The sequence below is a fragment of the Rhincodon typus genome, chromosome 19 (genome assembly GCF_021869965.1).
Source record: "Rhincodon typus isolate 14 chromosome 19, sRhiTyp1.1, whole genome shotgun sequence".
NCBI lineage: Eukaryota > Metazoa > Chordata > Chondrichthyes > Orectolobiformes > Rhincodontidae > Rhincodon > Rhincodon typus.
This window is the reverse complement of record NC_063350.1, coordinates 11,141,302-11,159,114: the sequence shown is the minus strand read 5'-3', so window position 1 is coordinate 11,159,114 and position 17,813 is coordinate 11,141,302. Positions and strand designations below refer to the sequence as shown.

Here is a 17,813-nt window from a genome sequence, read left to right as displayed (position 1 = left end):
GGAAGCAGCAGTAGAAAGGGGAGGTTGGCATCAGTGAAGGAGGTCAGGGTGGGAAGCAAGACGTCAATGACCTTGCCATTGGCAGCTAGGAAAGGCTAGGTAGTAGAATGAGGAGGAGCTGGGAACATAAACTTGGAACATCCCATCATCCTCAATGTTCTCAGACAGTGATATCAAATGATATGGACTCCTTCCATTGCTCATACTGAGAACTATGGGACACAGGAAGTGACACTAACCCCTAATCCATTCTATCCCTGTCTATTGTGTGCTCCCTTATTGCCCAAAAAAGGGACAGAGTGTCAGTGATAGTGGTTTTTCTCAGTCCTTCACAGGGTTTGAATGTCGCTGGCTGGGCTACAGTGTTGAGCTGTTTTCTTGAACCACTGCTGTCTGTGGTATGTAGGTCCACCCACAATGCTGTTAGGAAGGGAGTTCCAGGATTTGGCCTAGCAACAGCGAAGGAACAACAATATAATTCCAGATGATGTGCAAGTTGCTTGTTGTTTTCACAGAGAACAGACTGATGATTGGTTGTTAAATTAATAACCTACTTAAAGGTGATTGAATTTGCCTGTGAAGGAAACAAGAGGAGGGTGTGTGGCTGGCAGCATTGATAGGTGTGTGAGGGTGAGCCAGCGTATCTGGATACGTGCCAGGAAATGCTGCTGGGAGAGTGTGATACATAAATGGTTGGTGATGTGGTGGATGGGAGATATCAGGTAGGAATGTCCCTTGACCATCCAGATGAGATCGTTAGGTATCATAAAACCATTAGATATGGGAGCAAAAGTAGGCCATTCAGTCCATTGAGTCTGCTCTTCCATGGCTGAACTGACAATCCTCAACACTTTCCTACCTTTTCCCCATAACCCTTGATTCTCTTACTAATCAAAAACTACATATCTCATCCTTAAATATACATAATTAACCAATCTCAAAAGCCTTCTGTGGTGATGAATTTCAGATTCACTACCCTTCAAGAGAAGAAATTCCTCCTTATCTCCATCTTAAATGGATGACGCCTTATTCCGAGATTCTGCTGTCTGGTCCTGGACTCTTGGACTGCTGCTGCCAGGTTCTCAGGATTGGAAATCCCTAGCCACCTATTTGCACCACCCTGTTCAAAGTCAGGGCAGAGAGGTTGGTTCTCGAGGGGCTGTAGTCCCTGGTGGAATCATGGCATCTCTCTACCTGGCTAGCTCTATCTCTACTGCCTCCAGCTTCTCATCCTTTCACAGTGAAGCTTCTCCCATTAAATTTCCGTTTTCAACTCCGTGAAATTTAAATCCCAGCAATATGATTAGGTGCAGCCCACGTTTAAGAAGAACAGTTTTGCTGCTCCACCTTGTATCTGCTAAATGCTGCAGAGTCCCTTGCTGAGCAAAGAGTCAGCCAGCAACCTAATGATAAAAGAGGCAATGTAGGACCCATGTATTCACACACTGCGATGATGCAGACAAGGTAGTGACACTGAATTTGTCTACTATCCTCTTTGGTTTCGGCCAACCGGTTTGCGACATTTTTGCCAAAAACCTGGAACACACAAATTTCAGCTCACTACGTTTAGGAACAAAAGGATTCACAGAAACAAAAAGCATAAAAGATAAGAAGTACCGAGTGTACATAGCTTTTATGTGAATAATTTAGAGCCTTTCTAAAGTGTACAGTTGAAAAAAACATCTTTTAATTCATTGGTGGGATGTGGGTATTGTTGTAATAGCCTTAATTGCCCATCCTAGTTGTCCTTGAGAAAGTGGTGGTCTTCTTGAGTCCATGCTGCGGTCCATGTGCTGTACATGGACCCACAATGACATGAGGGAAGAAATTCCAGGATTTTGAATTAGAGACACGGAAGGAATGACAATGTATTTCCAAGTGAGGTTGGTAAGTGGCTTGGAGGAGAGCTTGCAGGTGATGGTGTTCCCATGTTATCTGTGCCCTTGTCCTTCTAGATGCAAGTGGTCGTGGGTTTGGAAGGTGCTATCTAAATGTCTTTGGTGCATTTATGCAGTACATCTTGCAGATAGTGCACACTACTGCTACTACTCAGGGCTGGTGGTGGAGGGAGTGGATGCTTGTGGATGGTGTCAAGCTTCTTGAATGTTGTTAGGGCTGCACTCATCCAGGCATGTGGGGAGTATTCTACCATACCACACTGACTGGGCGACACCATGGTACGGCAATAAAATCCTTTTTTTTTGTATCTTTCTCTGCATATTTGTACTATTGTGTCATTACCATTTTAAAGACCCCATTAAAAAATCACTTTCTAAGCATGTTTGGTTTACAAGAATATTTTGCTCATGTTTAAAATCAACAGTCAAGGATTTCAATATGTCAAATGGCTCTGTTCCAAAGATAATCCTCCAAATGAGTTTGAGAGTCTGCTTCTTTCTTTTGCAGTAAGGACTTTATTTCAACTAGTTCAGCGCAAAGTACATTACCATATCCCAGTGCCTTCACGAGTTCTGAAACATTACATGTGTAGTGATAATGTTTGAGTATTCAAATTACATTCAAATAATGCATGCATGCTTTCAGATTACGATGCAAATGTGTAACCGCCTTTGTACACCCTGTTTCAGTTTAATCTCCAAACTGCGTTATAATTAGTTATTCATATGTTGATCACCTCCCCTCATGGCATGTAAAGTTTCTCAAAGTCTTGCAAAAGGCAAGACTATAGCAACACTTATTCTGTTTGGCATGTTCCTCAAATATTTGACCACTACTGTATGATTCAATATCCTGCATATTACATAAAATTACATGTGTTTTGCAGGGCAGAAATAGATTTATGTACGAAATGAGCTTCCTCCCATTTCCTTTCCTCCAATCATATCAGCATGCCCTTAAAGGGTCTTGTGGCACAATGGTAACGTCCCTATATCTGAGTCAGAACAGTCTGAGTTCAAATCCCTACTTGCTGAGATGTGTTATAACATAGAGTCATAGAGATGTACAGCTCATCCATGCTGACCAGATATCTTAAATAAATCTAGTCCCATTTGTCAGCATTTGGCCCATATCCTCTAAACCCTTCCTATTTATATACCCATCCAGGTGCCATTTAAATGTTGTAATTGTACCAGCTTCCACCACTTGCTCTGGCTGTTCATTCCATACATGCACCACCCTCTGCATGTAAAAGTTGCCCCCTAGGTCCCTTTTAAATCCTTCCCCTCTCACCTTAAACCTATGCCCTCTAGTTTTGGACTCCCCCACCCAAGGTAAAAGACTTTGGCTATTAACCTACCCATGCCCCTCATGATTTTATAAACCTCTATAAGGTCACCCCTCAGCCTCCGAGCTCCAGGGAAAATAGCCTTAACCTATTCAGCCTCTCCCTGTAGCTCAAACCCTCCAACCCTGGCAACATCCTTGTAAATCTTTTCTGAACCCATTCCAGTTTCACAACATCCTTCCTATTGCTGGGAGACCAGAATTGAACACAATATTCCAGAAGTGGCCAAACCAATGTCCTGTATAGCTGCAACATGACCTTGATTGTTTTAGAAGCTGGATTTTGAGATATACACTGGCACCAGGTGCTTTTGAGTTGAAACAAAAGAAACTGCCCAGCAACAGCTTTTGGATTGGTTAAAAGTAAGAATTTCGCACAGGCAGAGAGGAGATATAACAGATGGGCTCACAGACCTCCAATCGACTGCCAGCAAAACAGATGTCTCTCCCTCTGTGGGTTTGCAAGGACAGTGGGATCAAGGGTGGTCCATTGGAAGGGAGGTATGCAGCAGAGGCAGTTTATTGGATTGTCTCAATCTCAGCAACAAAGTAGCTCCATGAGCTCCTCACACTTGTTATTGGACATGAGGATGGAGGAGACGGGCTAAACAAAAGCTCTTCACAAGGAACCAATCTGTGATATTTCTTGTGAGGAGCTATGAAGACATAACACACTATATTTAACACAAAGCTGATATATACTTGGCTTTCGTCCAAAATATTAACCACTGTAACTGGGATAAATTTGTGAACATCAGCAGAAACAGATCCCGATGAACATGGTTCAGGACCGGATGTGATTACCTGCAAAATCTATCATTGACTTGTGAGCTTGCTGGCGTTTCAGAAGACAAGATGATCGAGTGAACTTCTTCCCACACTCGGAGCAGGTGAACAATATCTGAACAGCCTGATTAAAAATATCTATCAGCATTTCCTTCAATTTTATGCTCTTTTAGGTATGTCACTTCTTCTTTAATTGCATTGATGTAACAACCCTAAAAATGGCTGGCTGACTGCCTCCTGTTGAATCTTTAATCAGTCAGAAAGGTGAGGCAGGTTTCTATTGATTAAAAAGCCAGTCCCAGAATTTCTTTCACGTCATTGCCCTGAGGTAATTAAAGGTTTTAATAGTGTATACAAGAGGAGACTTCTCAGGTCAGACAATGAATTTTATGTGTGAGGCCTTGTTTAGAATCTGTCTGCGTTTTAATCTAGAGTCAGGCTGGTTTTATTTTTTTGTACAAAATAGAATATATCTGCAAATACACAATTCTCTTGCATACAATAATTCACCCCATGTAAGTGTTGTGTGTGTATGTGTGTGAGAGAGGGTCTGTGTGAGTGTGCGAGTGAGACCTCATGGTGAGGAATCACTGAAACAACTACATAGCGATATCAACAAGTTTCATCCCACCATCAGACTCGCCATGGACTACTCTTTAGAATCAGTCTCGTTCTTGGACACACCCATCTCCATAGAGGACGACTCCTCAGCACCTCACTCCACCAAAAGCCTACAGATAACCTCATGATGCTGCACTTCTCTAGCTTCCACCCTAAACATACTAAAAAAGCCATCTCCTACGGACAAGACCTACGCATACACAGGATCTGCTCAGATAAGGGGGAACACGACGGACACCTGAAGGTGTCGAAGGACCCCTTCACAAGAACGGGATACAATGCTCAACTCAATGATTGCCAGTTGTGATGTGCCACAGCGAAAAACTGTAATGACCTCCTCAGAACACAGGCACAGGATATGACCGATAGGGTACCCTTTGTCATCCAGGAGCGGAGAAACTGTGCCATGTTCTTCTCAGCCTTCAACATATTATCGGTGACGATGACCACCTCGCTCCGATCTTCCCTACGCCTCCACTTCTCGCCCTCAAACAACCACCAAACCTTAAACAGACTGTTGTTCGCAGCAAACTACCCAGCCTTCAGGACAACATCGACCACAACACCACACAACCCTGTCATAGTAACCTCTGCAAGAAATGCCAGATCTTTGACGTGGATACCACCATCCCACGTGGGAACACCACCCACCACATGCAATGCAGATACTCCTGTGACTCGGCCAACGTTGTCTATCTCATACGCTGCAGGTAAGGATGCCACGAAGCATGGTATATTGGCGAGACCATGCAGACGCTATGATAACAGATGAATGGACACCGCGTGACAACCGCCAGACAGGGGTGTTCCCTCCCAGTGGGAGAACACTTCAGCGATCAAGAGCATTCAGCTTCTGATGTTTGGGTAAATGTCCTCCAAGGCGGACATTGAGATACACAACAACGCAGAGTCGCCAAGCAGAGGCTGATCGCCAAGTTCAGTACCCTTAGGGACAGCCTCAACTGGGATCTTGGGTTCATGTCGCACTACAGGTTATCCCACCACACTATACACTCTCACACATGCACTCACTCACACATACAAACACACTCTCTCACACAAACACACTCTCACACACTCACACTCGCACTCACACATACCCTCTTTCACACGCACACACACACTCTCACACACACTCACACATTCTCTCTTAAGTACATGTGCAAACACGTGCATGCACCGTCTCTCTCTCTCACACACACACACAGACACACACACACACACACACAGACACACAGTCTTTCTTAAACACACATGCATGTACCCTCTCTCTCTCACACACACACATACACAGACACACATACGTATAAATCTATGCAGTAAAATTATTTCATCCAAGATGTTTGTGTGTTTGCAGATATATTCTATTTTGTACCAAAAAAAAACCCAGCCTGACGCTAGGTTAGAACACAAACAGATTCTAAACAAGGCCTCACACCTAAAATGCATTGTCTGACCTGAGATGTCTCCTCTTGTATACACTATTAAAACCTTTAATTATCTCGGGGCAATGACTTGAAAGAAATTCTGGGACTGGCATTTTAATCAATAGAAACCTACCTCACCTTTCTGACTGATTAAAGATTCAACAGGAGGCAGTCAGCCAGCCATTTTTAGGGTTGTTACCTTTCTGCTTATAAATTTTGTGTCAGTATACCTCCTCTTCCACACTACACCTGATGAGGGAGCAGAGCTATGAAAGCTAGTGCTTTCCAATAAACCTGTTGGACTATGACCTGATGTTGTGTGATTTTTGACCTAGTCTGATATTAGCCTCAAAGCTTCTTCTGTCTTCTCGATTCTCTATAGTTCAAGAATCTGTCTATCTCAGCTTAAGGAGTCTGTCCAGTAAACCAAGGTCACATGGTCCTCAACTTTTCTACCCCTACCCCCAACAACTTGCAGGGAAAGGCAGGGAGTATAGTTCTGTACATGACCTCAGGATAGAGTCATAGAAAATCATAACACTTTTACAACACAGAAAGGGACCCTTTGGCCTGATGTGTCTGTGTTAGTCCTCAAGAATCTATTCTAATCACATTTCCCAGCAGTTTTGTCCAAAACGATACATGCTATGATTTTCAAGTGTTCATCAAAATACGTCTTACATATCTTGATAGTTCCTACTTCTACCACCCTTTTAGGTAGTGAGTTCCAGATACCCACCACCCTTTTCCTCAAATCCCCTCCAAACCTCCTGCTCCTTCCACAACTCCTAGTTATTGATCCCTCAACTAAATGGGAATGTTTCTCTCTATCTGTCCTGTCTATGCCTCACATAATTTTGTCCACATCATTCAGATCCCCCCCTCAATCTTCTGTACTCTAAGGATAACAACCCCAGCCTATCTAGTGTCTCTTCATAGCTGAATCACTGCAGGCCAGGCAACACACTGGTGAATCTCCACTGCACTCTCTTTAGTGCATTCACATCATATATAATGTAGCAACCAGAACTGCACACAGTACTCTAGCCATGACCTAACTAACATTATATACAGCTCCATCATTGCCTCTTTGCTCTTGTATTCAATGCCTTGATTAATAAAGGGAAGGATGTTCCAGAGTGTTTTACAGCAATTGGAGAATTTCTGAACTTTGATCACCAATGTAATGCAGGGAAAAAGACCAGCGAATTTTCACTAGCAAAGTCAATAATGACCAGGGTTTTAGTGATGTTGGTTGACAGGACACTGGAAAATTCCCAATTTTTCCTCATGTCAAACAGTGACATGTTGCAAAATTGGCTATAAAGTACTTTGAAACAAAGTCATGAAAAGTGTTATATAAATTCAACAGATCCTTTATTTCTTTCTTCCTGTGGGGCATGGCTCAGAGAACATTTACCCATGTCTCTTCATTTGATTTTTAAAACAAGCTAGACCTAGACACCTATCCGGTCCCCATTAAGAAGCACATGGGCAAATCTTGGATTGTTGCTGAAATATGAACCATCTATTGAGAAATTTGTAGACAAGAAACCTGATGAGCACATCTCACAGAAAAGTGGACTGAAAATGTAGGGAGATGTTGGCACTGTGGTAATGTCACATCAGTGGGGCCCACAAGTCATGAAAGAATAAAGAGAAAATAAAATGTTTGTCCATTGTCACCTATCCTCTCTAAAGTGATATTTGGCATTATAAAGGGTAGTCTTAAAACATGTTATAGTGTGAAATAACTCCACAGAGGCTGGTATCCTATGACCAAGTCACATTTTATTTCTATGTGCATAGTACTTGACACTGGTTTGGCTTCCTCAGAGCCAGTTCTCAGAGTGAATAGGATCTCTGACACCCTGTTTATATCTGTTAGCCAGGGCTCCCTGATTGGAGCAGATTAACAGCCCCAATCAGGGAACTCATATTCTATGAGGTCCATCTGGCTGGCTCGTTACAATCACTATATAGTGAACCCCTAACTAATTGATCAATTTACTACTTATGCATTAAGCAAGCAGGGACTGATGAATTGTTTATCTTTTTTTCCAATGAACAGCAGCAGACCATTTAATACTCACCCTAATTCTTCAATTGGGTCCTAACATGAAAGTTCCAGCAGAGATTGATGATTCTTCCAAGCTCAACTTTCTTTCTGCAGACTCACTCAAAGTGGAATGTTTAGCGCTTACAAAATAAAATCAAAACAACTGGTGTACAGGAACTGGTGTACAATTTACAGGTGGTGGATCAGCGGTGGCACTTTCCCCTTGGAGTCAGAGGGCTGTAGATTCAAGTCCCATCCTTGACACTTGAGTATTTGATTTGATTTGATTTGATTTATTATTGTCACATGTACCTACGTACAGTGAAAAGTTTTGTTTTGCGTGCTGTGCAGGCAGATTATACCATAAAAAAATCATAGGGTGATTGAACAGAACGAGGAATGCAATGTTACAGCTATAAAGAAGGTGCACAAAAAGCAAGATCAACATTAGACTTGAAATTTGAGGGGTCCATTCAGAAGTCTAGTAGGAAATAAGCTGTTCTTGAATCTGTTGGTACCTACGTTTACAGTTTCTTCTGCCTGATGGAAGAGGTTGGAAGAGATTATAACCGGGGTGGGAGGGGTCTTTGATGCCTTTCCACAGCAACAGGAAATGTAGATGGAGTCAATAGATGGAAGGCTGGCTTGTGTGATGGACTGGGCTGTGTTCACAACTGTCTGTAGTTTCTTATGGACCTGGGCAGAGCAGCTGCTGTACCAAGCCATGATGCATCCAGATAGTAGGAACTGCAGATGCTGGAAAATCTGAGATAACAAGGTGTAGAGCTGGATGAACACAGCAGGCCAAGAGCCTTCCTGCTCTTATGATGCTGCTCGGCCTGCTGTGTTCATCCAGCTCTACACCTTGTTATCTCATGCATCCAGATAGAATGCTTTCTATGGTAGACCTGTAAAAGTTGGTGAGAGTCGTTATGGACATGCTGAATTTCCTTAGCCTCCTGAGAAAGGAGGCATTGTTGTGCCTTCTTGACCATTGCATCAATGTGGGTGGTCCAGGATGATGCACTCTAGGCTGTCACTCCAGCATGGTGGAGGAGTGCTGCACTGTTGGAGGTGATGCCTTATGGATTTAACATTGAACTGAAGTGCTATAAAAGATCCTATGGCACTACTCTGAATAAGAGCAGGGGAAATTTTTCAGCTATCCCAGTCTATACTTATTCTTCAACTGCTATGTCTCAGTGGGGTATTGTGCTGGAAATCAAGCTCTGTAATTCCCAGAATTATCACAAAACATAAAGATTGAGGTTGTAGACAAGCTCGCCAAGCCAGTGGGTTTAGTTGCAAACGCTTTGTCACCATGCTAGATAACATCATCAGTGTGCCTCCGGTGAAGCGTTGGTGTTCTGTCCCGAAATCTTCTCAAAAACTTTAAACGTAAAGATTTTTTTTAAAAATGCAGAATTCCGTATTCTACTTGATTTACAGACCAATTTTGCAGAAAGCACAGACCAAATTTCTATACTTAACAAGAATGACTATTTATTAACAGTAAGTAGATTCTAGCTACAGATCAACCATTATGAACCATCAGCATATGACTCTACTAATTAGAACTCTAATCCTTTTATAAACACCCCCTTATATACACACACAGACAGGAAAATATATCATGGGTGTTACGGACAGAAGGATAAACAGGGAATGTAGTTCAGTGATCTCTGTTCACAGGATCTGCTGAAATGGCTCGAGCTGATCAAACCACTGCTTCTTCATCATCTTTCTCCAGATGCTTTCACTGCAGGAGGCACAGAGTGACTGGTTCACTTATAGAAAGCCTCTGACTAGTGAAAAAATTCATATCTTACAGTAACTGCTGACAGTAAAATAAATTGATTGCCTTCAGGCTTCAAGTGGTTTTTACTATAGAATCTTACCGTGGCGAAAGAGGCCAATCAGCCCATCAAGTCCTGCACTGACCCATTGAACAGCATCCCACCCAGATTCTGTAACCCTGCATTTCCCATGGCTAAATAACCTGGCTTGCATATCCCTAGACACTACAGTGCAATTTAGCATGGCCAATCCACCTAATCTGCACATCTTTGGGCTGTGGGAGGAAACCCAAGCAGACATAGGGAGAACATGCAAACTCCACACAGACAGTTATCCAAGGCTGGAATCAAACCTGGGTCCCTGGTGCAGTGCTAATCACTGAGCCACCATGCTGCTCTTTTACTAGAGAACAGAGAGAACTCCTAAGCGTGTGGAGGTCTGAAAGCCTCTCACTATCATATTCACGGTACCAAGTTGTTCAACTACCTGAAAACCAACTATAAAGTTGTTGGCAGGCAGAACATCTTTGTCACCAATAACTGGTTAGTCCACAGACCAATCAGCTATGTTTTGCTGGCTGAATCTCCATTTCTTCGTACCCTTCAGTTCCAGCTCATCTGCAAACTACACTTCAACTACTGATCAAACAAGCAGCTGTATAAATGGATGTAACAATGAGTATCAGGTTACTTGCTTTCAAAGACTGCAATAATCCTTCATAGAGTCGTACAGTATGGAAACAAACCCTTCGGTCCAACTCATCCATGCCGACCAAGTTATCCAAACTAAACTAGTCCCATTTGCCTGCATTTGGCCCATATCCCTCTAAACCTTTACTATTCAAGTACCTATCCAAATGTATTTTAAATGTTGTAACTGTATCTCCATCCACCACTTCCTCTGGCAGTTCATTCCACACACGAAACACACCGTCTTGTGAAAAAGTTGCCCCTTGAATTTTTTTTAAATCTTTCTCCACTCTTCTTAAAATATGTCCCTTTGTTTTAAACTCCCCACCCAATGGAAAATACCCTTGCTATTCACCTTATCTATGCATCTGTGTCCCTCATGATTTTATAAGCCTCCAGAAGGTCACCTCTCAACCTCCGATGCTCTAGTGAAAAACACCCTTCACCAACACTTGGTTTTTAAAACAGTTCTTTTCCCATTTAAGTCCACATTTAAAAGACACAGAAAAATTAAAATATACACAATCTTTATGCAACCAACAAATTATCTGTTCTGTATCACATTGTTATTTACTGAGCATACTGTGATCATATAGGTTAACATGTATAGTACATTACAAAAGTGATTACACCTCAAACATTAGCTGTGAACTCTTCTCGACTGTTACTTTCAATATGAACAGATTGTGCAGCCTTGGATGCTGTAAGGACCTAAGTTCTCAATGTAAACTGTGAGATCTTGGCTTAGAAGTAGCTCGTATCTCAACTTAAAAGTGTTCATTTGTAATACAGGCTTCTGGTATAACGCATGTTCTGGCAAATGTGAATTGGCTATAACATGACTGATGAATAGGATAACACTATTTCTAAAATGCGAACATGTGTTGGCTATAACCAATTCCTCGATTCCATCTTCTCTCCTCCAACCCATGGACCAGGGTGCAATTGCAGCTTTTAAAGCTTATTATTTAAGGCGCACATCTAAGAGGCTGATTGCAGCCACTGAGGGGGATAAGGACAGTGTTCTTCAGTTTTGGAAGAGGTTTAACATCAAGAATGCAATTGATACTATCATGGAGGCCTGGGATGATATCAGGAGGATTGCTTGCATGCAGTTTGGTGGAAGCTTCTCCCAGATTTTTTTCAAGGTTTTAAAACCTTTGATCCATCAAAGAAGTTCTCAAGAATCAAAGAACATTGTGTTGATCTTGCAAAGCAAGTTGGATTTGAGGAAGTGGAGAGTGAGGATGTTGAAGAGCTGCTTGAGTCCCACATGTGAAGACATCTCTGCAGCTAAGCTACAGCAACTTGTCGCTGAGGGGGAAGTGGAAGCTGGAGATGAAGCAGATGAAGTACAGGTTGCAGCACCACAAGAGCTTTCCACTTCTGTTTTGTCTTCCATCCTGAGGGAAATTAAGAAGCAGTTGCAGCTCTTAGAGGACAAAGATTACAATGCAGAACGCATTAACAAGAGCTTATTTGGCACCCTGTGAACAGCTTCTTCATGAAAGAAGAAAAAGGGCAAAGCAGCAAAAACTGGATGTCTTTTTTAAGCCAACGCCGAAGAAACAGTCAGAAAACAAGAACCACAGCCATCCACTTCTGGTTTAACTGTTTTTCGCCCTAACCCTGCAACCACAACTGCATCTGAAGGTGATGATGATGATGATGATGACGGCCCTCAGCCCATACATTAACAACAGAGCAACCTCAAAAACCTCCTCCCCCATCAAGTCATCTTGACATTTTTTCAAGATAAGGTGTTAAATTTACTTTTATTTCATTATTAGATATGAATTAAACATTCATTAAAATTATGCTATCCTTCGTGTTAGGATTTTGAGTGATATTTTTTGGTGGTTTGCCCTAACCCTGCTTTTCCCACAGGCCCCATTATTTCTATAATGTGAGTTTCTATAACGCAATGTTGCGCAGGAATGCAACCATCGCATTATAGCAGAACCTCTTGTATTGTCCATGGACTGCAACAAGTGAATCCTCAGTGACTGGTTTCTCTCTCTATATTAAGAGAATGGAGAGCTCAAGAGTTCACTTAACCTTGAGATTTTCACCTAAACTGCAATAGATTGAGTAGAATGATGAGAGTAACAAATAGTATGTTGTCTAGGGAACTTAATGCTCACTTGTGGTTTTGAAGGTGAATGGATTAATGTGATTTCTATCAGTTGATGTAAGATGTATGTTGTATCTCTAATCTCTTCCAAATGTTCGTGATGCTGCAGAATTCAACAAATTGGAACATTTGGCATTGCTTGAGTATTTTTGCTCTTTTAAATTGTTGATTAGTGCAATTAATTTCTTGACTCAAAACAATAGTTATCAATTAACTCATAAACTACAATTGACTTAAGCACATATGCAGGAGACATGAAGGAGTTCACTTGCAGAGCTGGCATTGAGGCTTGTTGTTTACTCTGTGGTTCTGCACTTTGGCTGTCTGTGGCTAAGATCCAGTTTGCACTATTTATGTATTCAGACTAATCTATGCTGTGACGCTCTCTGAACTCCTGCCATGATGATCTTTTGCATTACTTTAATGCTGTTATTTCCAATTGAGGCACATGCCTTTCTAAACAAATGCCATTACTGAGTTTTGGCAGCTATATGGTTCACAATGCAATTCTGACTCTGTAACTCAAAAGAAGTCTGCAGCTGTTCACAGTCTTTCATTTGTTATTTAACGTAAATGTCTTATTAGGTCTGTGAAGTTGTTGTACCTTGCTTCAAATTTGGAAGTGTAAATGTGCGGTCATTCACTTTGGACCTAAAAAGATAGGACAGGGTACTTTTCAAATAATAAGAAACAATGGTGCAAAGAGACCAAGTATGCAGATCATTAAAAATGGAATCAAAAATAACCAAAAAGGTAAAGATTACTGAAAGTTAACGAGTGAATGCCTCAAGCAATTAGGAAGGCATTTTTTATTTCGTTATTGATTCATGCGGTGTGGGCATCACTGGCTAGGCCAATATTTATTGCCCAGGGGGCAGTTAAAAATAAACCACATTGCTGTGGGTCTGGAGTCACATGTAACCCAGACCGGATAAGGATGGCAGATTTCCTTCCAGATAATCAACAGTGGTTACATGATCACCACTGGGCTTGTTTTATATTCCAGATTATCATTGATTTCAAATTACACTATCTGCCGTTACAGAATTCAAACACATATCCCCAGACCACCAACCTGAGGTTTTGCATTACCAGTTCAATGACACCACCTTCCCCAAATTGGCTCTAATTGAGAAAGGGTTGGAGTACAAAAATAAGGAAGTCTTGCCACAGTTGTATCTTCTTCATATGCAGGTCCTTGGGGTCAAGGATGACTTTCTCCCACTTGAGAGCTGTGGGTCCTGACTGAACAGTTTAATGCTGGATCTGTGCAAGTGGGGTGGGGTTGTGTTTGAAGAGGTGTTTGAAGGTCCTTGTCAGAGTAAATACTGAGAGGATATCTCTCCACATAAGCTAGGGCCAGAGGGCATAGCCTTTGAATTATGGGCATCAATTTAAGACTGAGATGAGCAGGAATTTCTACTCTCAGAGGGTTGTGAGTCATTGGAACTCCTTGCCACAGAAAGCTGTGGGGAAAGAGTCCTTATGTGTAATTAAGGCTGAGATAGATTCTTGATCAGTCAGGGAATCAAGGATTATGGGCAAAAGGGCAGGAAAGTGAATGTGAGGAATGTTGTGTCAGCCATGATTCTATTGAATGGTGGAGCAGGCTTAACAAGCCAAACAGCCTACTCCTGTTCCTATTTCTTATAGTCTTATGGGTGGGTCCGATGCCTGTAGTTTCACACTCTCCTTCTGCTGTTTGCAATTGGCCTGCTGGAAACACTTGAAATTGTTGCCTACTTGACAAATATTTCATCTCCAGTTTGAGCAGTCTTGGTTTAGAGGCTCTCAAAAGTCAGCATGGATATCGTATTTGTTTCAGGGAAGCTCTTAGAACATCCTGGAAGTGTTTCCTCTCCCCTCCTGTTAACTGCTTGTCATGATGAAGCTTGAGGAAGAACTTACAGAATAGAGTGCGCAATGTTTGTCTCTCTATCTCAGGAAGGATATTTCTGCCCTGGAGGTGGTATAGCAATGATTCACTTGATTGTTCCTGGGGTGGGAGAGGTATCCAATGATGAAAAGCTGACTAAATTGGGCCTATAATCTCTAGATTCAAATGAATGCAAGATGATTCAGAACAAATAATGTTGTTTCTCCTGTCAGGGGAAGCTAGAACATGGGGCCGTAGTCCCAGGGCAAGAGCCTAATCATTAAGAACTGAGATGAGGGTAGTGAATCATTCCACCTAAGAGATGTGTATAGACATGTGTATGTTCAAAGCTGAGTTTGATAGGTTTATAATCCCTCAGAGACGAAAGAATACTGGGTGCTGACTGGAAAGTGGAGTTGAGGCAGAACATCAGCCGTAATCATTTTGAATAGCAGGGTAGACCCAAGAGGCTGAATAGCCTCCTCTTCCCCCTATTTCTTATTTACTTAGGTTCCAATCCCTGGTTAGATCACTACACTGCTACACTAGAACACTGTGACTATTTTTGGGATCCACAGCTTGAGGGAAGTGAATTAATACCAGGCCTCCAAGTGTTAAATTACAATGAACTAGCATTGTATTCCTTTGGAATTTAGAAGATAGAGGGGAGATTTGATCAAGGTTTTCAAGATATTAAGGGGAACGTATTGTGTGGATAGATGGAAAGAAAATATTTACTGCGGCTAGGGATCCTAGGAATACGAACATAGTCAAAAAATTAGAGCATTAAATTCTCCCCAACAATCCAATACTCTACTGATTGGTTTGACATCTTCCATGTTAACTTCAGTTGATTCAAAACTCTGCTGCCTGTCTCCTAATCGATAATAGGTCTGAACTGACTTCATTCTGAAATCCTATTAGCTTCTTCTGCTCCCCTCTATTTCAGCACAGAACCTCATGTGATTTTGGGTGTGCAGCAATGACCTTGTTCCTGGGACAAATGATTGAATGCTATTGACAATTTTTCTGCTAGTGGCAGTACAAAACTGTTATGGTCCCAGCTGATATTATTACTGGGCAAGTCAGTTCACTAACTGTAATCTGGCTTGATAGATCATACTTTGTTGTTTTTTTTTATTTAACAAAATAGTTTTTCACAACACAAACATTTAAACCTGCAGACTAGGTTTTTAACAAAATAACAAAACGTTATGATGCAAAAGAAATGAAATAAAAAAGAATAGACCAAACCATGACATAAAATACACGGTTAAAGATATTGAAACACATGGTAAAGAGACATTAATCCCACTGGCAATTCATTACAGTACTCAAACACCTGAAAGAATATCCTTCTCTATCCCGCAAATGGTTTGCCTTAGCTGTGGTTTCAGCTTCAATTCTCAATCTTGAGAATCTCTAATATTCCTCTAATATTCCAAGGCTCCCTACTCTCTGGCCAAAGAAGTTTCTCCTTAGCTCAGTCCTACCCCATATCCTTATATTGTGACGTCTGGCTCTGGACGCCCGGTCATTGAGAACATCCTTCCCCCAATTTACCCTGTCTAGTCCTGTCAGAATCTTATAGGTTTCTGTGAAATGCCCCCCTCATTCTTCTAAACACCACGAATATAGTCCTAACTCATCCTGCCTCTCTTCATACGTCAGTCCTGCCATTCCAGGAATCAGTCTGGTGAATTTTTGTTGCACTCCCTCCATAGCCAGCACATCCTGCCTCAGAAAAGGAGACCAAAACTCACACAATACTTCAGTTGTGTCCTCACCAAGGCATTGTTTCATTTCAGCAAAACATTCTTATTCCCATACTTGAATCCTCTCAATATGAAAGCCAATATACCATTGCTTTCTTCACCCTGCTGCACCTGCATGCTTACTTTCAGGAACTGGTGAACAAGGACACCCAGCTCTCATTGCACCTCCCCATTTCCCAATCCACCTTCCTGTTTTTGCTACCAAATTGGAAACCTAACATTTATCCACATTATACCTCATCTGCCATGCATTTGGTCACTCATTCAATTGTCAAAATCACACTGGAGCATCGCTGAATCTTCCTCACAGTTTATCCTCCTACCCAGCTTTGTGTCATCTGCAAACTTTGAAATATTACATTTAGCTCCCTCAACAAAATCATTTATAATTTTGTGAATAGCTGGGTGGGCCACACTCTCTATGTTTGTAGTTCCTATTGAGGTGCCAGTGTCAGGGCTGCTGGACCATACAGGAAGCTGCTTTGCTGATGCTGCCTCTAAGTCCTTGGTACACTCATCCTTGGAAGCAGGTGATTCCTCCTCAGTGGCTTCTTCTCCACAGATATCGTCAGGAGGCTTGTGGAACATGCATGACAATAGAGAGAAAAGGAGTAATTGCCTATGGATGCAAACTGTGTGCAATGAATGAGGATGACAGTGGAGTTAATGGGAGAGTGGCAGCGGCATGCAGAGTGGTTAGTACTCACTCGTTTGGCATGACATGGATGTTTCTGCAGGATTAATCCCTGTCTTCTCCTCTGAGGGCCCTATTTGTCTCCTTGCAGGGGGTGAGAACACAGCTGCCTTCCCGACTTCCACCCATTCAGGCTCTCTCCAACCTGTTATGAGCTGACTTCTCCTGTATTGAGAAAAAAGGGGAATGAATGAGATGACAATGGGTGGCATAGCTGTTACTGGTGTGTATGAGGGTAAGGTTCTGAAAGACCAAGGAGGCAGTGCTGAGGAAACACAGGTTAAGTGGTGTGGGAGACTGAGGGGGAAAGTGAGGGTGATGGAAGTGTTACTGGCAAAATGATGGTGGCGGAGCATATGAACCTTAGTGAGAGTAGCACTGATAGAGTGAGTGTGAGGAGCAGAGTAGCAGATATTTACTCTGGGGCAATGGAGAAGGTCATTGACTTTGTGTTCTGCACTCCTGCCCATTCCTTTGCACCGAAGATGGCACTGACCCAGCTGACAACCTTGGACTAGGCTGTCAGGTTCTGTTGGCACAACTTCCTCTTGCTGGTCCTCAGGGAAAATGCTACCTTTTGGTTGCAAGGCCCGTTCGACCAAGACATCCAGGTTGGAGTCATCACGGTATCATCTTCCCCTTCTCCAACATCTAATGCACATGTCTTTGATTAAATAGAGCAGTAATTGAATGCCAATGCTCATTTGCA

General features: G+C 42.2%; 1 long non-coding RNA gene across 1 annotated transcript in view; it reads right to left on the bottom strand.

Moving 5' to 3' along the window:
- Positions 1–14,347: 14,347 nt before the first annotated feature.
- The window catches only part of LOC125485421, a 48,673-nt gene continuing 45,207 nt past the window's right edge, over positions 14,348–17,813 (bottom strand). The window contains exons 3-4 of the long non-coding RNA XR_007264148.1: positions 17,118–17,269; positions 14,348–16,986 (exon numbers count right to left, since the gene is read on the bottom strand). This is a non-coding gene — a long non-coding RNA (uncharacterized LOC125485421). The remainder of the gene's footprint in view (positions 16,987–17,117; positions 17,270–17,813) is intronic.